This window comes from Diabrotica virgifera, chromosome 1, assembly GCF_917563875.1.
Source record: "Diabrotica virgifera virgifera chromosome 1, PGI_DIABVI_V3a".
In the NCBI taxonomy this organism is placed as follows: Eukaryota; Metazoa; Arthropoda; class Insecta; order Coleoptera; family Chrysomelidae; genus Diabrotica; species Diabrotica virgifera.
Window position 1 is genome coordinate 22,359,431 of NC_065443.1, and position 23,623 is coordinate 22,383,053.

A 23,623-nucleotide genomic window follows, 5' to 3' on the forward strand; every position below is an offset into this window, starting at 1 on the left:
CAACAATAAAAATGTATGTAATATACAGGGTGTCCCGAAAAGATTGGTCATAAATTATACCACAGATTTTGGGCTCAAAAATAGGTTGATTGGACCTCACTTACCTATATACAATAGTGCACAAAAAAAGTTACAGCCCTTTGAAGTTACAAAATGAAAATCGATTTTTTTTCATATATCGAAAACTCTTAAAGATTTTTTTTTGAAAATGGACATGTGGCATTTTTATGGCAGCATCATCTTAAAAAAAAAATTAAAGTAAAATTTGTGCACCCCATAAAAATTTTATGGGGGTTTTGTTCCCTTAAACCCGCCCAAACTTCTGTGTACGTTCGAATTAAATTAATATTGTATTACCATTAGTTAAAAACAATGTTTTTAAAACTTTTTTGCCTCTTAGTACTTTTTCGATAAGCTAGTGTTTATCGAGATATTTTGAATATTTGTCGAATCCACCACATATTTGTATATGGTTAAGTACGATTACAGAGACCTGTTAATAATCTGAAAATTTATTTATAATTTACATTTTTATGTATATTTTGAAAAAGAAGCCACATCTCGATAAAAGGTTACTTATCAAAAAAAGACTAAGAGACAAAAAAGTTTTAAAAACACCGTGTTTAACTAATGGTACCACAATAATAGTTTAATTGGAATGTACACAAACATTTGGGGGGTTTAAAGGAGCAAAACCCACATAAAATTTTTATGTAATTATATTAAAAAAGAAGCCGCATCTCGATAAAAACTGGCTTATTGAAAAAATACTAAGAGACAAAAAAGTTTTAAAAACGTTGTGTTTAACTAATGGTACTACAATAATGAATTAATTGGGACGTAAACAAAAGTTTGGGGGGGTTTAAGGGAACAAAACCCCCATAAAATTTTTATGGGGTGGACAAATTTCACTATAATTTTGTTTTAAGATGTTCCTGACATAAGAATCATACATGTCCGTTTTCAATAAAAAATCTCTAATAGTTTTCGATATATTGAAAAAAATCGATTTTCATTTTGCAAATTCAAATGGCTGTAACTTTTTTTATGAGCACATTTGTACTAAGGTAAATTAGGTGCAATCGAACTATTTTTGACCCCAAAATGTGCGGTATAATTTATGACCAATCTTTTCGGGACACCCTGTATATTATAACATGTTATCTGTAGCCGCTACTGGAATGTCTTAAAAATATCGAATTTCATTGATAAAATGCGCATATCCCACCAATCTTTGCTTCGACCATAATATAATATTTGAGAGATAATGGGTATTTGTGTAATTTGAACTATACGATAGTAAAAATGTCTCATGGCACACGGCGGCGGCAGAGCGACGCTCATTATCTCGGGCTATCCGAAACAACAGACACCTGTTATTCTTTATTTATTTCCAACTGTCTTAGCATTGTTTGAAAAAAGACTATTTAATTTTTTTTTTACAATGGTCTTTTAAACAATGAAAGAGCCACTGTTCTTAAATAACATAACATCGATCCGATGGCAGACGAAATTGACACAACCGAAACTGATTGAGTTTTTTTACCTAGAAATTAACAATACTCTATACTAGTCTATACTGTCTATACTATATTCTATATAGGAGGAGGTAAGTTAGATGTGTACTGTGCATATTTATATTTCATGTTATTTCAATTATAACGGACTTTATCTATAAGTATACCGTATTTTATTAATTTTTACCATGCTCCCCGGCTAACCCGGATCGGCCGCGGTCCCGATTAATCAGAGTTATCGATGTTCCACTATAGTACCTACGCAAGGCGCGGAGTAGCATTCCGACTTGTCAGTAGTTTTGTTTTGAATTATATTTCTTAGATTGAATCATAGTATGTTTTTTTCTTAGTTAACATGGTCAGTTTATCTAACAACACTATTCCCAAACTAGTTATTTTTTTGAAAATAGAAAATTATAACACGCTTCTTTGACCTAAGTACTTTCAATTCGAACTGAAAGTAAATATCAAAATTTTAACTATGTTTTAAATTATCAATTAATTTAAGGGTTTGTTTCCCTAATGCTGCTGAATTTTAAAACAGTAGTGTATGGATTTTTGCACAGATATTTTATAAATTTTAATAATCTCTTTTTCAAAACTTCTGTATAATTTAACAACATATCCAACACTGTTTTAATTGCTTTTGCACATTTAGGTTGAAAAATTCACGTTTGTTACAAAAACAATTTTCATGATTAAATTAAAACCATAATTCTACCGCAAACTAAAAGTTGGTCATAATAGTTTCGACCGGTGAAAATACTTTTTCTCGTTTTTCTGTTTTAATCAAGAATGAGTCAATAACAGTCTCTAATGCTTTGTTTCGCGTTTTCGCTGGTTTTTTCGTTTGGAATTATTTCATTGGGATTATTGCGATTTTTTGGTTTCATATGCCCACGATCAATATTACTGACGGTCAGTAATACTGTTAGTATCCCTTTCACTCTTAAAATACTGATGGAGGATATCAGAATATCTAGATATTTCGTCAGTGTCGCGTCAGTATTTTTTACTATTTCATTACACGGTCAATAATACTGTCGCTACTTGCAAATTCTATCTGTCAATAATACTGATCGTGTAAGGGCCGCTATAGTAGTGTTAGAATACAAAAAATTGTATAATTTTAACTTCGAAGAAAAAACTCCTGTTGTAATTGATACAATTTCAATTAGGATTTAAAATATAAACTTAAAAGAGATTACAGAAGCGTTCAAGACAAACGTTTTTAGACTTACCAGTTCACCTTCAGGAAACTTTGTACTTTATAAATAGCCCCAGAACCAAACAGTGGTTGAATTTAATTTAAAAGTTACATTATAAAATTGTAAAAATAAAATGACTAATAGCCAATATTGGATAACTATCCGGGAACATAATAGTCCCTACTCGAGTAGGAAGTTACATAGTCACATGTACTTCTTGGTTTACCTTCACCTGCTAAAAGGTTGGCAGTTGTCCTGTTGTAATGAAACTGCAAAACCTTTATAAACTAGGCTTTAATATACAAAGAAATCAGCATGAGGTGATTAATGAAATTACAATTTACAATAACATGACATATATGACAGTAACTAAGATGAGAAATAAACATAGTTCACAGACTACTACATTCACCCCAGCTTTATTTTTCAACAAAGTCTTCAAGGTAAGCAGGAGCGTTTCTTTCCCTTGTAGCTCTTCTAATAAAAATGTCTTTATTTTCTTAGATTGCCCTAGATTGAGTGATACATGTGAGGAAAACATTTGTACTTTCCTCACATGTATCACTCAATCTAGGGCTTGGTGGATCCTTGAACTGTTCATTACAAAGCTCAGACTCTGATCCAGTAACATTGTCACAGTCAAGTAGAGATACATCTCCTCGTGGTGCAAGTTGTCTTAAAGCTACTGTTGTGTCTTTGCCATCTTCACGTCTAACAACAACATAGTTCGGATTTGCTTCAATCAGTTTCACTTCTTCAACAAGGGGGTCATATTTGGAGTGCCTCACATTCTTTTTCATAAACACTTTTCCGTGGATTATCAACCATGAAGGAAGTGCAGTTCCATTTAAAGCTTTTCTAGAATGATGAAACATTCGCTCATGAGGGGTATTGTTTGTAGCTGTACACAAAAGAGAACGAATTGAATGAAGAGCTATCTCAACTACTTCTTCCCACTGTTCACTGACGCTGAATTGGACATCTGAAGCCTACATACCTTGTAAAAATGTCCAACTTTCAAGCATTTCTTGCAAACTTTGTCGTTAGCAGGGCATAGGCTACGAGGATGTCTTTCAGTTGATCCACAAAAGTAACATTTTCAACTTTTCACAGAGGCAGAAGTATAATTAGTTGGCTCTTTGTACAGGAGTTATATATATAGGAGTATAATAATTTGTACAGGAGTTATATAAGCCTCAGAGTGTTTTGAAGCTGACTCCAGAGATTGGGCTTTCAGTATGGCATCTTGCAGAATTGTACTGTGGTTTTCTAGTAAACGTTGTCTTATGTCATTAGAAAGAATCCCACTAATAAAAGAGTCTCTTATATAATCTTCTATATTTTGGTCTGCAGAAACCGCTAGAAAATTACAGTCTTTGGAAAGCACCTCAAGATGTTGAACGTATTGATCTATATTGTCACCAGTTTGTTGTCTTTTAATCATTAGGATATGTCGGACAATGATTTCATTTTTTGGTTTAACAAAAACTGCTTCGAGAACATGGGCGTCCGCAGGATCAAAACTAGGGGAGGGCAGATTTGAGAAATAAAAAAATTGGTTAGATAAGCAATAATAAATATAGACGTAAATTGAGAGTCTTCAGAGAGGGTGAGGGTGAAGGGGTTTCCTACGAAAAGTTTTGAAAATAACGTTTTTGGAGCCAAAATTATAACTCAATGATTTCATACAAAAATGAAGCAAACTAAATATACTTATATTAAATATTTAAAAAAAATTTAATGATTTTTACAAAAACGTGATGCAAATTTAACAAGTTTATTTCCTCCTGGATAAGCCTTCGATGTGTGAAGCAAGATAAATTGTCTGTTCCTAAACACTATTATTTAAACAACAAATTACGCGGATCAATTGTAAATTCTTGTAAAACTTTCTCTACAAACTCTTTCTTTTTTGGTAATATTTGTTTTCTAACCCATTAAGGCGATCTTCGACCATTGTACTCCGCAACCATGTTTTTATTCTTTGAAGACTGCTGAACGACCTCTCAACTGTACACGTAGTGCAAGGCAATGTTACGAGAATTTCCAGCAATTTTTTTGTTAACGGATAAAAAGTAGTGGACGTTCGAACCAGTTCAAAAATTTCAAGGGTGTTGAAGATGTCTAACTCATTATTAAGGCGTTTTTTATTCCAATGTTCTACCCATACTTCTAGCTCTGCATCTATTCCATTTATTTCATAGTGGTTTAAGGATTGTCCCAGTTGTTCTAATTTATGGCCATTTAAATCAATTTTTGAAAAATGCTTGGAATGCAGAAGACTCAGAGCGAAGGCTGGCGTATTTTCTTCGGAAACCGTGTCTCTAGAGACAATACGAAAGAATCATGGATCGCCTTCGGTATTTACTAGGCGTATCAGCTGGATGATTGCTTCTATGCTGTTGCTTGTCTACAGTTCTAGGGGTAGATAATTCAAAACCGCATTCTTCGGCTACCTTATTGGCTTCATTCAATAAAGTTTTTGTTACATTCTCTGCATTCTGTCTGTGTTTTTAAAATATCCATGATTTGACGAATATGTTCCGCTACCTTTAAAACATTAGTTTGCGCAGATTGTACGCGGTTGACTATAGGCTCTAGGTATTCGGAATATTTTGCAATCACAATGACAGCGACGATAAATCCTGACTTGCATGTCACATAATGCAACTGATAAGATGTTTTTCTAGTGACCAAATTTCCTTCAACGGATAGGGTTTGCAAGGCCTGTACAATTTCAATGAATTTTTTTCGAAAAACCCTAATTACTTTGTATTTCTCGAACCACCGTGTTTCGCAGAGGCTAGGGATATTTGCTATCATATTCCTTCTTAATACTGATTCACGGAAGAAATTGGTTGTATTTTGAATAGTTGCAATAGTATTTCGCACTTCATTTAAACTATTCAAATCGTTCATACTAAATTTAATCTGTGTGACGCACAGTGGAAAAAAAAATTCGAATAGAAAGAAAATACGAATTCAGGGGTGGTTGCTGTTGCTTGCAGATTTAAAAAATATTAGGTAAATAAAATAATAGCAGATTTCAAATTTGCATTAAAGTTTTGTTAAGTTTATGTGGTTTTTTCATCCCAGCTAGAATGTAGATACAGAGTGGTTGCATTGAAAATCAAGATTAAGTTACACCTTTGTATTTTTCTATATTGCTTATTCACCAATTTTACACTCGCCTCGTCCTCTCTAGGGGGGGGGGCAGCTGCCCCCCTCTGCCCCTCCCTGTGGACGCCCATGTTCGAGAATACTTTTGGCTTCAGAATACTTGGTACAATCAGAGATAAGTTCATAGATATTGTTGCTCACGTAATTTACTAGTAGATTGAATTTATCCTCCTCTGAAACACCAACTACAGAGGAAATAAAGTTTTCAAAAGTAGCTTTCCAATGTATCCAGACGTATCCAATGTATCTTGAGACGATCTAGAAGAGTTTGAATCTGCATCGAATCTGTCTGGTCGTAGTAGCTTATCTATATTTGATATTTCTTTGTACATTAAATTGTAATGACCAAAACCTTGATAAACTAGGTTTTCATATACAAAGGAATCAACATGAGGTGATTAAGGTGATACAGTAGCGATCAACAGGTAGCCTAAACGCGTTCCAAGATTGCGGCTGTAATTTTGAATATTTTTTCGAGATATTTTGCACACGTATTCGTAATATAATAAAGAATGGCGGTACAGAGCCCAATTTGAAAAATATATTAATATGTGGAAATTACTCTGTAATTAAATACAATATTAAAAAAACGAGCCTGTACCGCCATTAAGAAGAACAAAAAAATACACTTTCTTCAAATAAACTTTTTTATCCGATGCCTAGACTTTGTCTAATTTTGGAACTACTACATTTTTTTATTTCATTAGTAGTTCCAAAATGACACAAAATCTAGGCATCGGATAAAAAAGTTTATTTGAAGAAAGTGTATTTTTTTGTTCTTCTTAATGGCGGTACAGGCTCGTTTTTTTAATATTGTAGCGTATTTAGCCTAAACGCGTTCCAAGATTGCGGCTGTAATTTTGAATATTTTTTCGAGATATTTTGCACACGTATTCGTAATATAATAAACAATGGCGGTACAGAGCCCAATTTGAAAAATATATTAATATGTGGAAATTACTCTGTAATTAAATACAATATTAAAAAAACGAGCCTGTACCGCCATTAAGAAGAACAAAAAAATACACTTTCTTCAAATAAACTTTTTTATCCGATGCCTAGATTTTGTGTCATTTTGGAACTAGTAATGAAATAAAAAAAATTAGTAGTTCCAAAATGGCACAAAATCTAGGCATCGGATAAAAAAGTTTATTTGAAGAAAGTGTATTTTTTTGTTCTTCTTAATGGCGGTACAGGCTCGTTTTTTTAATATTGTAGCGTATTTAGCCTAAACGCGTTCCAAGATTGCGGCTGTAATTTTGAATATTTTTTCGAGATATTTTGCACACGTATTCGTAATATAATAAAGAATGGCGTTACAGAGCCCAATTTGAAAAATACATTAATATGTGGAAATTACTCTGTAATTAAATACAATATTAAAAAAACGAGCCTGTACCGCCATTAAGAAGAACAAAAAATACACTTTCTTCAAATAAACTTTTTTATCCGATGCCTAGATTTTGTGTCATTTTGGAACTAGTAATGAAATAAAAAAAATTAGTAGTTCCAAAATGGCACAAAATCTAGGCATCGGATAAAAAAGTTTATTTGAAGAAAGTGTATTTTTTTGTTCTTCTTAATGGCGGTACAGGCTCGTTTTTTTAATATTGTAGCGTATTTAGCCTAAACGCGTTCCAAGATTGCGGCTGTAATTTTGAATATTTTTTCGAGATATTTTGCACACGTATTCGTAATATAATAAAGAATGGCGGTACAGAGCCCAATTTGAAAAATATATTAATATGTGGAAATTACTCTGTAATTAAATACAATATTAAAAAAACGAGCCTGTACCGCCATTAAGAAGAACAAAAAATACACTTTCTTCAAATAAACTTTTTTATCCGATGCCTAGATTTTGTGTCATTTTGGAACTAGTAATGAAATAAAAAAAATTAGTAGTTCCAAAATGGCACAAAATCTAGGCATCGGATAAAAAAGTTTATTTGAAGAAAGTGTATTTTTTTGTTCTTCTTAATGGCGGTACAGGCTCGTTTTTTTAATATTGTAGCGTATTTAGCCTAAACGCGTTCCAAGATTGCGGCTGTAATTTTGAATATTTTTTCGAGATATTTTGCACACGTATTCGTAATATAATAAAGAATGGCGTTACAGAGCCCAATTTGAAAAATACATTAATATGTGGAAATTACTCTGTAATTAAATACAATATTAAAAAAACGAGCCTGTACCGCCATTAAGAAGAACAAAAAATACACTTTCTTCAAATAAACTTTTTTATCCGATGCCTAGATTTTGTGTCATTTTGGAACTAGTAATGAAATAAAAAAAATTAGTAGTTCCAAAATGGCACAAAATCTAGGCATCGGATAAAAAAGTTTATTTGAAGAAAGTGTATTTTTTTGTTCTTCTTAATGGCGGTACAGGCTCGTTTTTTTAATATTGTAGCGTATTTAGCCTAAACGCGTTCCAAGATTGCGGCTGTAATTTTGAATATTTTTTCGAGATATTTTGCACACGTATTCGTAATATAATAAACAATGGCGGTACAGAGCCCAATTTGAAAAATATATTAATATGTGGAAATTACTCTGTAATTAAATACAATATTAAAAAAACGAGCCTGTACCGCCATTAAGAAGAACAAAAAAATACACTTTCTTCAAATAAACTTTTTTATCCGATGCCTAGATTTTGTGTCATTTTGGAACTAGTAATGAAATAAAAAAAATTAGTAGTTCCAAAATGGCACAAAATCTAGGCATCGGATAAAAAAGTTTATTTGAAGAAAGTGTATTTTTTTGTTCTTCTTAATGGCGGTACAGGCTCGTTTTTTTTAATATTGTAGCGTATTTAGCCTAAACGCGTTCCAAGATTGCGGCTGTAATTTTGAATATTTTTTCGAGATATTTTGCACACGTATTCGTAATATAATAAAGAATGGCGGTACAGAGCCCAATTTGAAAAATATATTAATATGTGGAAATTACTCTGTAATTAAATACAATATTAAAAAAACGAGCCTGTACCGCCATTAAGAAGAACAAAAAATACACTTTCTTCAAATAAACTTTTTTATCCGATGCCTAGATTTTGTGTCATTTTGGAACTAGTAATGAAATAAAAAAAATTAGTAGTTACAAAATGGCACAAAATCTAGGCATCGGATAAAAAAGTTTATTTGAAGAAAGTGTATTTTTTTGTTCTTCTTAATGGCGGTACAGGCTCGTTTTTTTAATATTGTAGCGTATTTAGCCTAAACGCGTTCCAAGATTGCGGCTGTAATTTTGAATATTTTTCGAGATATTTTGCACACGTATTCGTAATATAATAAAGAATGGCGGTACAGAGCCCAATTTGAAAAATACATTAATATGTGGAAATTACTCTGTAATTAAATACAATATTAAAAAAACGAGCCTGTACCGCCATTAAGAAGAACAAAAAAATACACTTTCTTCAAATAAACTTTTTTATCCGATGCCTAGACTTTGTCTAATTTTGGAACTACTACATTTTTTTATTTCATTAGTAGTTCCAAAATGACACAAAATCTAGGCATCGGATAAAAAAGTTTATTTGAAGAAAGTGTATTTTTTTTTCTCTTAATGGCGGTACAGGCTCGTTTTTTTAATATTGTATTTAATTACAGAGTAATTTCCACATATTAATATATTTTTCAAATTGGGCTCTGTACCGCCATTCTTTATTACATTACGAATACGTGTGCCAAATATCTCGAAAAAATATTCAAAATTACAGCCGCAATCTTGGAACGCGTTTTTGCTACCTGTTGATCGCTACTGTTTCCTCTTAATGAAATTACAATAACATGACATATATGACAGTAACTAAGATGAGAAATAAACATAGTTCACAGACTACTACACCTGTTGCTTTCTGTACGATTTCTGTAAAGAGAAACTTTTGATATCATAAATCAATCGTAATGAAAGCTCAATTTTTGGGACGGCTGCAGAAAATGAATTTTATAGTATTAACTAGGTATTTTGCCCGTCGCCATGTGACGGGGAATAAAATCAATTGCCTTCTACAGTCACTGCATCAATTTTTTGTGACATCCTCATATTTAATCGTATCTCCTTCCAATTTTTTCTGACACCCTCCATTTTTTTCTGATTCCTTTAATTTTTTCTAGTACCCTTAAATTTTATCTGATACCCTGCATTTTTTTTTGACTGATTTTTGACTGATTATTTTTTTTATATCTCTTTTATTTCGTAACTCGAGAAGGACTAGATTGATTTGGCTACTTTTGATTTGGAAATATTTGTAGAAATCTAAGGAAGAATCAACTATTTTCAATGGGAAATTAGCCACAATTTTACCAAAAAAAATGATTTTATTAACAATGATTATAAAACTATAAAAAATTTTTATTGATTATAAAAATGCCACAAGGAAATAGCTTCAGAACAACATCTAAGAAAGAAGATCTTTACAATTAGTGGTATAAATCAAAACGGAGTATAAACTCACGAGTATGTTCTCATGAGTATCTATGAGCATAAAGTATAAGTTTATACTCTATTGCACATAAATATAAATTTTGATGTGATTAGTTTCTACTCACAGTACATAAGAGTAGATGGAGTATATACTCCGACATTTGGAGTAAAACTACATTCTCATTTTTATTCATACGAGCCCTTAACACATCAGATACCAAATTTTATTAGTTGTATAGGAAGTGTGTTAAAAATGTGCTCCTTGCTCAAAAATATTTCTATTTTTGACAATATCGAAAATTAATACACAGAAAATATGTTTGTATTTAAAAATAATTTTAATACATTGTTTACTTACTACATATACTAAAAACTAATTTTCAACATTTTCTCTGCGAAATTGAAAATTCAAGTTTGTACATTAATGCATTACTTTTAGTAATTATAAATTTAATGAAACAATTATTCTAAATACCATATTTAGATCAAACAACGTGCTAAAAGCATGGATTTCACGGGAAACGTAAAAAATTACGTAAATCTAAAGAAGCATCATACAACTATGACCTATATGACAATAACATTGTTGTATTTAGTATTTTCTTTACGATTTCGTCACATTTTCTAACATTTTAAATCTTTCTTGGACTTCTACAAATGTTTTATAATGGTGATTAGCTAATTCGATTCAGTCATACTGCAGCTGTTATAAAAAATATATAACAAAATAAAATGACGTTTATTAAACGTCATTCAATGTTTATATATCGAAACCGTACCGGACAGCCTGCATGACTTGTTGAATTAGGATTTTATATGATTGGATTTTTAAAGCCATTTATGTCTAAAATCTATCACATGTTCTAAATAAAACATACATTACAAAACATACAATAAAACATACGCTATAAACACGTAGATTTTCCGACATTTTAAAATTTTATTTGTAATTAATTTAAGCTTCTTTTATGTTATGTATGGCGTATCTTTTGAATGACTATAAAAAAGAAATAACACTACTTACCTATTTGTTTAAGGTGCAATAAAAGACAGATATAAAACCTTTATACCCTTAGATTCGTTTAGATTCGGTCAATCAGTTTATCAATCTCCGTCTGCATTTAAACCTGGTGCTATTTTTTGAATAATTCAATTAGAGTACAATAATAAAACTTTTGCGTTCGTACAGAAATGCTCTAACTTCGTTACAGCAAGATTCAACCATATCTTTAATCTAGGGAAGAGTCGTATGCCCTCGATGTTTTCCTATTCCTATACCTTAAAAATAGCATCCATCCACTATAAATTTTACGAGAATTTTACCTTTAATTTTAGTGCCCCTAAAAGGAAATTTGACCGTTCAAAAGTTTTATGGCAAGTCTTAGGAATATCTTAAGACGTCTTATATTTTATAGGTGCAATTTAAAAGATTATGGAGGGTAATGGTTCTAAGATGATCAATTTAGTTTAATATATTAATATATGTCAGCGAGAATTATCTTGAAAATTGAAAACTAGATATATTCACTATCGTGTTTTCCTCTTCGTCCCATGTTTTACACTATAGTTCAGTCAAATAAATTTTAAATACATATAAATCATTTTGTATTAGATTTTAAATTGGAACCTTTTCCGAATCAAAGTTTAGGTGAATCGGAATGATTTTTTCATGAAATTATCGGTTTAATTTTACGGGAACATTGTTTAAACATTGACTAAAATGTCACAAATTACCACAAAACGAGTTTTTTATATCCCTCAAATAAGTCGTCCACGTATAAGGTTTTTTTCCATAATCAAACAACAACAATCAACAAATCAACAATCAATCAGTCAACAAACGAAAAAAAAAAAAATCGTTGAAATTAGAATTGGCATTAAAATAAACAAAAATAGAGAGATAATTTCAAAACTTGTCTCAAAAGTTTCTTATCTATCTTATAAAAATTGGCCCTTAAAAGTCCTGAAATAAGACAATAACATTACTAAATTAAACAATTTTTCTTTTCCTTACTTTTTAAAAACATTCTCCTATTCATAATTTTTCTATGGATGCTATACAATGTGCAACTTCTCTCACTACTTACATACATTCAAAACGAACAATTTCTCAGAGTGTGAGAAAAGTCGGCCATTGCAGTGAGAAATATTTTTTCTCGCGGATTCCATGGTAATATGCACAATACAAACACAAATATTTTTGTCAAATAAAATGTGTCAAATCACAACTTACGAGGAATTACCTTTCAAAACTGTTCAAATATAACTGGTAACGATAATTTTAAATAAATAAAAATATATAAATATTAAGAATATTAAATACGTACATGTACCTATTTTACTTCAATTTTGGCATATAATCTACATAATAGCACCTAAATTATTTAATTTTGAAGATTGAACTCTTGACAAAAACGCATACATAGAAAAAATACAGTGTACAACACGTGAGAAAATGACATATTTCTCCCTCGCAACAAACTTCTGCGCTCGTGAGAAATAGGTCTTTTTTCTCTCTTGTACAATATACTATTGTTTTATATCATTAATATTGACAATTCAGACATATCTATACATACTATACATGCGTATATAGATACATTTTAAATACTCTGGGCTAGTTAGCAAAATACAAGGAAAAGTTATTTACCAGCAATTTTATTGCTGGAATCGACTCTTATTATGGTATGTATTAATAATATAGATATGCAAAGTCCGTAGATAGTGTGCTACTTTTTTTATAAACAAAATGGCGCCCGAAAATCGTGTTTCTTTCAATTTTTGCTCTTTAACTCCAAAGATTTTAAATTTAGACCAAAAACACCCAAATAAAAATTCACCCCAATTAAATTCTGCATAGAGACGTGTTTTTTCCGATTTACTTCGACGAAAACTTTCCCCGGAAAAAGCGGGTTTTTCCAACAAAATCTTTAATTTTCAACTAAACTTTTAGATAAGTAGTGGTTAATCAATAATTAAATAACTTGGTAACGTAAAGCCCTTTCCGTAAGTATTATAATTCCAGAAGTCTATGGAAATAGACTGAACAGTTTAGCAACAATTAAAATGTTAATTAAAAATTTACGGTCGCTATAATAACGACAAAAATTATGATGCATAAGAATAACTATGATTTTTTCATAAAAAAATACTATAGCTATCTAATGTACTTTACAGAATTGAAATTGGACTATTTAAGCGGCCTCAGGAATATTTTAAAATTATAAACAATTTTTTGGTTTATAAACAAATAGAATATCTCGGGAAATATTAAACTAAATTAAATTGTGAAAACGGTATTCGAAAGACAGCGGCAGGACGCTTCTTTTAAAAGAAAAAAACGTTTAATTATGATGAGTGGTTCCTGAGATACGACCTGTCAAAGTTGACCGGAATTTACGGCAAGATATAAACAATAGGATCATAATGTTCAAACCATCACCTTTTTATTTTTGTCCTCTTTCTCTACACCAATTTTCATATCTTTAAGAGCCTCATAACATATATTATTATAACAAAAACTATCGATAATACGTGTGAAAATTGCCAAAAATAGCAAAATTCCAATCAAAAATTAGGTTGGAGAAAATGTAACCCTCAAAGTTCAAAATCGGTATACGTTAACAAAATGCATTTTCTCGGCTTCCCATGGAGCAATTTCCTTCATTCTTTTTTTGTTCTCTAGTAACTCGAGTAGAGCCATCGAACTAACGCATTATTAAATGTCAAACTTGCTTTTGTTTTGTTATAATAGATTAATTTATTTTTAAGAACAGAAAATTACATATTTTTTCCAGTTGTAGGCTTTTTTTTAGATAAACTTCTAAAAGTGTACCTTTTAAAGTTAAAAACATAAATATTCTCATTTGAAAGCTGTATAATTATTTAAACAATTTTTATTTAAACAAATTAAAATATTGTGTTATAATAAATAAATTAATTTATTGTAACAAAACAAAAGCAAGTTTGACATTTAATAATGCGTTAGTTCGATGGATCTACTCGAGTTACTTGGATACAAAAAAAGAATGAAGAAAATTGCTCCATGGGAAGCCGAGAAAATGCATTTTTTTAACGTATACCGATTTTGAACTTTGAGGGTTACATTTTCTCCAACCTAATTTTTGATTGGCATTTTGCTATTTTTGGCAATTTTCACACGTATTATCGATAGTTTTTATTATAATAATATATGTTATGAGGATTTTAAAGATATGAGAATTGGTGTGGAGAAAGAGGACAAAAATAAAAAGGTGATGGTTTGAAAATTATGATCCTATTGTTTATATCTTTGCCGTAAATTTCGGTCAACTTTGACCGGTTGTATCTCAGGAACCACTCTTCATAATTAAAGGTTTTTTCTTTTAAAAGAAGTGTCCTGCCGCTATCTTTCGAACACCATTTTCACGATTTAAGTTAGTTTAACATTTCTCGAGATATTCTATTTGTTTATAAGCCAAAAAATTGTTTATAATTTTAAAATATTCCTGAGGCTGCTTAAATAGTCCAATTTCAATTCTGTAAAGTACATTAGATAGGTATAGTATCTTTTTATGAAAAAATCATAGTTATTCTTATGCATAGTAATTATTGTCGTTATTATAGCGACCGTAAATTTTTAATTAACATTTTAATTGTTGCTAAAATGTTCATTCAATTTCCATCTACTTCTGGAATTATAATACATGGGGAAAGGGCTTTTATATTACCAAGTTATTTAATTATTGATTAACAACTACTTATCTAAAAGTTTAGTTGAAAATTAAAGATTTTGTTGGAAAAACCCGCTTTTTCCGGAGAAAGTTTTCATCGAAGTAAATCGGAAAAAACACGTCTCTATGCAGAATTTAATTGCGGTGAATTTTTATTTGGGTGTTTTTGGTCTAAAGTTAAAATCTTTGAAGTTTTTAGAGCAAATTTAGAGCAAATTTTAAAACAAAAATTGAAAAAAACACGATTTTCGGGCGCCATTTTGTTTATAAAAAAAGTAGCACACTATCTGCGGACTTTGCATATCTATATTATTAATATATACAATCATAAGATTCGATTCCAGCAATAAAATTGCTGGTAAATAACTTTTCCCAAAAATGGCCTATTCTCCGATAATCAGCCCAGACTAAAAGTAGATGGCTTTAAAATGGTATTGTCAATATTTTGACTTGTCTTTATTGGAATATATTATAGCTCATTCGATTAGACGAAATCAACTGTATCTTACACCCTTCAGAAAAATCATAGCATGCAATGATGATAGTAAAATTCTCCATCCCGTAGTAAATCATGACTAAAAAACCAAGAAAAAACCTCATGACACTATCCCGACATGTTTGTCCTAATATTAAGTTTACTCCCAAATATTAACATCAATCTCTGATTTTACATGTTATATGTTATTTTATCGATTCTACCAAGCATGTCGACGACTCAACCTGAACATATCCACGCAGAAAACAAAATGAATTACCATGGCGAAAGATCCAATTACATGCAAGCTCTTGGTAGAGGGGAAACCCATAAAACAGCTAAACCAGGTCCAATATCTAGGTGTAGATTTATCAAGTTATAATGATAAACAAGGCATGTCCGGATGTTTGAGAGATGTGGTCTGGAAGAACCCATATATGAGAATGGACAGCAAAGCTAAAATTTATAAAACTTGCATCAGACCTGTTAACACCTATGTTATTGAATCAAGAGAAGACACCAATAAAACCAAAAGCATGCTACGAACAGCCGAAATTAAGACACTAAGAGCAATAGCAGCAGTCCCGAATTAAGAATCTTCAGGCCCCTAGGCAACCCAAGCTAGGAGGCCCGTAAGAAACTTTTTCTATTCCCTCCAAAACCTCGGATAACTCCTCCATCTCCGAGAGGTATTCCTTCGTTAAGTTTATTTTGTGCCACTGTCGAACGGTGACAGTTTTTAACAATTTTCATTGTTTAAAATGATCGTTGGCCTGTTGCATTTGTAATCATTAGTGGAGGATAAATCTTATAAGCTACTAACAAATTTCGAAACTTCAATTTGAACCCAAAAAGACTATAAAGCATGAATAAATTGTTTTCGCTACCAGTCCTAAAGATGGACTATAAAATATTTGAACTGCAATTGTTCATCATAAATTTCAGGTTCAATATAATCAGTATAGTTTTCATGTAGTTTTGAAGCACATTTCTTTATTTGAGTATCACTCAGTTTTGGAAAACACACAAAACACCATATACTGAGTTACTGACTCACACGCTGTCAACTGACGACTCAGCTCAATAATTAGCTTATCCAAAATTGGTAGATTCGTTTCAACCTCTAACTTTTCTCCATCCTGTAGAAAAACTTCATTGGAATTAGCATCATCAAAATGTAGTTTTCTTGCTCGCGTTTGTTTGCTCTCGTCGGCAGAGTATTGTAGATCGCAGACCTTCCGCTCGTAGTAAGCAAAATGATCTCTTTGGAATTTTAAGAACTCCTTAGAAGCTGAACTTCAGTTTTAGGTTCAATATCTTCTCTCTGTAATGATTTACAGACAGCGTTGATACATTCTAAAATTGTTGCCCAAAACTCATTAATATGAAAGTTTCTTTTTTTTGACATTTCTCTCAACAAACACTTAGCTTCATGAAAGGTTTCAGCTTTCTGATTAGAGTCTTCTGCAAGAGTATGAAGAGCAGATTTGAAAGCGTTGTAACCTTTAGACAAAGGTCTTGTTGCATGTGTCCTTGCAGTCCATTTTGTGCTGCTTATTCTTTTAAGGTCTAGAGTCTAGATAGTGGTGAATGAGATCGCTTAGTCGAGTTTCATTTAAGCATTTGATCATAACTTTCCAACTGTGGGTAGAGGCTGAAAAAAAGTTGTACACGGACTGAATAAACCCAAAATACGATATTCCGTTTGAGGGAGAATACGTTAACCAATCTCTTTTAATTTTTGTTCCACTGATATGTTTTCGAAAAACCATAGATTGTGTAAAAATCTTGTAATGCCTACAAAATTTCCTTTTGATACTGAAAAACTTCCATCAAGGTTTTTACATTCTAAAAACCTTTCCCAATTCAAAATTTTCGTACTTCTTCAGTTATTGTATTCCGTAATCCAACTCGTAAAAATATATTCAATTTATCTTAAACTTGAATTTCTAACTTAGTTTCGGTTTCTGGTTCTTTAACTTAACTGGAATAAAGCTGCCTTTACATGTTTTTCATTTTCTTCGGTTACGGAAGCTATGTTATATCAGTTATTTCTATTTCATCACGTACATCTTCATTGTTACAGCTTCACTAGCTATGGATTTCAGTGTGAAACTGAGTTTAAATAAGTTTTGGTTCTCTTTTAGATTTTGTTTAAGGATCTTTTCTTTCTCCTGATTTTTCTTGTGTTTTTCGGCTCCACTCTCGAATATTTTTTCTTTTTTCGATCTAGTAATGTTCCTTCTAGCAAAGCGCATTCGTTAGCGATTTTTTCTCACAACATAGACTTTCTATGTGATCAAAAGTATGGATTCTAATGTAATTTTACACGTTCACCATCACTTTTATGGTATTGCGCGATATTTGAATTTTTCAACATAATATGATTTATAGTTTTTATTTAATTCTAATTATTATTTTTTCGTTTTGGTCCCTGCGAGGCCCCTAGGCAACTGCCTACTTTGCCTATTGGTTAATCTGGCACTGAATAGCAGGGAAGACAAGAAGGGATAGAATACGAAACAAGATGGGGTAGCAAAGACGAAGAGAATGATTCAGTCATGTAAAAAGAATGGAGGAGTACAGACTACCAAGAATTACGATAGAGTTACACGCTGGCAAGCGTCCACCGGACAGACCACCAAAAAGATGGAGTGATAGCTGAAAGTTAGCTCTTAAGAAATACTACAACGTCGGAATTAACAGATCGACAGATCTACAACAAGCATGAGAAGAAGAGGAAGAGATATGTTATTTTAAAAAATAATTTATGTATGTTATTGATACTACAAATCTGTTCGATTCTTTTTAAAATAATAAATGCCCGTAGAAGGACTATTGTACATAACATGATCCAAAACTGATTTTACGGGATTTGCAGGATCCTTCCTACTCGTCCCGTAAAATATGACTTTCGGAACTTGTTACGTAACATATTACATAATTAAAAATTCGTATCATTATTAATTCGTTTTTAACAAGCCATTAGTCAATTAATTATAAATGCAAATACATACACTAAATTAACTGACATTCGATACTCTAACTAATAAACTAAAATTTTGTTCAAACAACATTCTTTGTGGTAACTCTTTGGTCAATAAATCCGTTCCAGGTTATTCAAATTTATTCCTATCGGCCAAAATGAAAAATTCATAAGAGTAGATACTAAGCAGAAGAGCAATTTGGTTTTAAAGCTAAGCTTTAGTTTTAAATCAAAACGATTTCATCTAACTCATATATTTTATAGAAGTATAAACTAGCAATATTTATTGAATAAAATGATTAAAAAGAAAAACTGTATATTATATAATAGTGGTTTTACTGTAGGAAAATACACATTCTACAATATTATGTTTATACAGGGTGGGACATTAGTGTGACAAAGTCCAATTAGGTACTCGTTTGTCGTAAGAGATACGAAAAAAAGTTATTTAGGTAAAAGTTGGGGCACACATAGTACCATAATTTAAAAATATTTTAAATATACAGGGGCGTCCGTATTGACTGGGTGACACAAACTTATGTTTTTTAAAGAGACCCTGTATATCTTAAAATTTTTGGATTCTCCTCAATGTTTCCTTTCTTAAAATATAGGGTTTTGTAATATTATACGAGGTGGTTTAAAAGATAATTACGTTTTTTTTTGTTAATTTCGTAGCAATATTTACACCCTGTAGAATTGTAGTGATTCGACATCAAATTTTTATTTTATGTTCAAACGATTTTTAATATAGTCTACTATTGTTAAACATTAACAGTATAGCGAAATGTTTAATTTTAGTATACAGGATGGGTCGAAACTCGGAATGAGTATTTTCTGAGTTTTCTTAAATGGAACACCCTGTATTTAAGTATTGTAATGAAATGATATTTTATGTTACTTTCTTATTTCTTAAGAATTTCCTATACATAAGTGCTTTAATTTGTAAGTTATTCGTGATCCTTTAAGCCAAATATTAATCGCAACAAAAATGTTATTTTATATTATATTATATTATATTATGAAATTTTATTAGGTGGCCGTGAAAATATCCAATCAAAAATAATTTTTCGAAAAAAAAATACAGAATATTCTAGCCTGATAGTTAATTTATTAATATTTAATGAGATATCCAATTATACCCTGTTCCACGAACATACGCCTGTCTTGGATTACCGCGACAACGAATATTTTACTGTGCAAATTATGAAGAACGAAAGTAAATTGCAAAATACATTGTTGTTTATTGGAACAATTATTAGAGCCATTTATTTTCGCACTTCTTATGTTGCACACTAAAATATTCGTTGTCGCGATAATCCAAGACAGGCGTATGTTCGTGGAATAGCCCATACATTCATAGTTAAAGTTGTTGGTGCTTACTATATTAATCAAACATACAAAATTCTCCCTAGTTGGCTATGACACAAAATTTGCTTAAACATTTGACATTATACTATTTATATATTTTCAGTTGCTTTGTTACCATTACTTATATTAATTTTTCTAATTAGGAACTGATTAAAATGGCTTTGTGTTAGGAGAGTATAACAAAAATGAGCTACTTGCAATAAAAATTTATCATCAGTAATTCCCTGATAGACGACAACCAAGAAGAGAAACTTCGAAAGTATACTAAAACGGCCTCAACAGACTAGATACTTAGATTGTAAGAACGGTTGTACTAATATGCAGATCCTCAATCACAATAAGGATTACATTTAATTCCTGTTTTCTTCATTTACAATAATTTTTGTTTTATCAGATTTATCATAATCTAAGTGTCCAGTTCGTTGAAACCGTTCTAGTATATTTTCAAACGTTTCTCTTCTTGGTTGTCGTCTATTAGGGAATTTCTGATGAAAAATTCTTATTGCTAGTAGCACATTTTTGTTATACTCCACTAGCACAAAAATCTTAATAATCAGTTCCTCATTAGAAAAATTCATATTAGTAATGGTACCAAAGCAACTGAAACTACTTATAAAAATAGTGTAATGTCAAATTTTTAAGCAAATTTAGTGTCATAGCCGACTAGGTAGAATATTGTATGTTTTTATTAATGTTTTGCGCACCAACAATCTTAACTACGAATTTATTTGGATATCTCATCCAATATTAATAAATTAAGGATCAGACTAGTATTCTGATTATTTTTTTCGAAAAATTATTTTTGATTGAATATTTTCACGGCCACCTAATAAAATTTCACGTAATTTTTGTTGCAATTAATGTTTGGCTTAAAGAATCACGAATAACTTACAAATTAAAGCACTTAGGTATAAGGCATGCTTAAGAAATAAAAACGTGTCATAAAATATCATTTTATTATAATACTAATCCATTTTAAAAAACTCAGAAAATACTCATTCCGAGTTTCGACCAACCCCGTATACTAAAATTATATTTGGCTATACTGTTAATGTTTAAGAATAGTAGACTATATTAAAAATCGTTTAAACATAAAGTAAAAATTTTATGTCAAATCACTACAACAATTCTACAGGGTGTAAATTTTGCTACGAAATTAACAAAAAACGTAATTATCTTTTAAACTACCTCGCATAATATTACAAAAAAATCCCAATATCTTACGAAAGGAAACATTGAGGAGAATCCAAAAATGTAAAAATATACTGGTTGTTCCATTTAAAAAGTTTGTTTAAAAAGTTTGTGTCACCCTGTCAATACGCACGCCCCTGTATATTTGAAAATATTTTTAAAGTATGGTCCTATCTGTGCCCCTAATTTTACCTAAATAACTTTTTTTCGTATCTCTTACGACAAACGAGTAATTGGACTTTGTCACACTAATGCCCCACCCTGTATGTGATTGAGCTACAATTTTTGGTCTGCAGAAAATTCCGTTTTTAATTAAATAAATATTTGACTTTTTGATTTCCACTCCAGAAATCGTTCTCAAAAAATTGTATTAAAAAAATTCTGGGAAGATTTTATTACCTAGATTTATTATAAACCTAGGTTCGATATATGTCTTTTCTCAAAACTTGACATATTTGGCCTAGATCTTATAGGTCATAGCAAGTGCGTGGTTGAAAAAATTGTTTGAAGTTGATTTTATTACCCTAAGGGTATCAAATTGTTACTGTTATTTTGTGTTATTTTGTGTTAGTTTGTGAAGTCTGGCCATTCATTGCGTCTGAGATTGTTGAAACTTGTTTTATAGATTTATATATTAACATAGACTTCATGACGACAAGATCTCTTGTATTGGTTTGATGCTATCTCTTTCTATCACATTGCGTCGAGAAACGAACATGAAACTAAGTGTGGTATAGGTATGGTAGGGGGACTAGTGTCGCAGCTCTATATATAGCGATAATTATTATTTTACTATGTTAAGTAAAGTTTAAAGGCAGAAAATTCTATATGTGCATCATAATGAGATTCTGAGTCTTATGCAAAACTTTCCGCAGTCTATACACAGTATATTACCCGCCATAATTCCCCTCGAAAACTTCCTCTTTTCCACTTTGATAAATTTTCACTAATCCCAGTCTTGAAGATTTTCACCAACAAGAAAGCGCGTACCCTCTCGTAGAATATAATTTGATTAATTTTCTCAATAGCTTACTTTACATGCAAATAGAACCTGCACTACAACTTGCTCTTCCTCCTATATTTTGTTCTGATTTTAATTCAGATTTTAGAGAAAATATGAAAGTGCAGAATTTTGATATAGAAAGGATGTATTAAGGCATAGATAAAGGATGTATTTGCGATTTCAAATTATGCTTTAGAATCGTCTGTTTTCAACTGTAACCAGTAATTTCCATTTGCAATTGAATATTGACTACAAGAGCTTTTGGAATTGGAGCATGGAAATAATTATCATTGTCAAACTCTGAAAGCCTTTAGTAGAGTTATTTCTCAAATAATTATAATGCTGCTGGAAGTACTTTGAGAAATATTTTTGTGAATTATCTTAAAACACAAGAGAATTAAGTAATCAAAAATAATATCAATTCCTAAAGGGCCCCTGAAATTTAATTACAATTTGGGAAGATACTGCTAATAAGATGACAATCTATACTTGATCAAAAATGAATTGTTTCATCCGATCAGTTTGTATTTCGTAATAAACATTCAAGATAAACAGAATGAGAGGTAACTCAAGGAATATTTAAAACGATTAAAAATATCTACCAGAACAACAGAATAAAAGTAAAAGTAGAAGAAGAACTAACTGACCCAATTGAAGCAGTCATTGGGATCAGACGGAGGGACTCCCCAAGTCCTCTAAAAGAAGCCTTCTAAGAGAAGCCTTCTAAGAGAACCCTTTAAAAATATCCTTAAGAACTAAAAAAGGATACTAAATAGGAGAAAAGCAACTTAAAATAATCTGCTATGCGGACGATGCAATACTAATTTCTCAAAGTGAAGATGATTTACAACGTGTGCTGCACCAATTTAATATAACCCTTAGAACATTAAACAACTTAATTTCCCCACAAAAGACAAAATGCATTTATAACAGTATTTATTTTATTTAGCGTATGGCTACATCACAGGTTCATATATATACATATATGTTATAGTCAAAGCCCGAATTTCAGGCACTCCTAGGTTTGACTAGGCAATCCTCAGGTCTGACTGACGGTCTTAGTCAAAGCCCGAAATAAAATTACAGTTTCGGCAATTGACTAGTCAAACCTAGGAGTGACTAAGTTGGTCAGGCAAAGGTCAAAATTTAATTTTATGAAATCGGGGTTTGACTAGTCAAACCCCGATCAGCTATTAAAATGTCGTAATTTGTTAGATGAGGTTTAATAAAACGTCATTTTTTAATTTTAATGTTGATTATTTTTATATTGTCGTAATTAAAATAAAAAAATGAGTGTTTATTCTCACATGTTGAATGTTGAGGCATTATGGCATTTAGAGAATTGCACAATACGTTGGACCTTCTACACTTACATAATTTTGAAGAGCATTTTTTATTGCAGTAGCATTTTATAAAGCCTTTTCCTCTTAGAGACAGCTTAACATCTGTAGCATCTTCGAAATTAAGAAAATTCTCTTTGCATTCTCTTATTTGATTTCTTGAAAAAAGTGTGTTTATTGTTCCGTATTTCTTATCAACTCTATATAAAC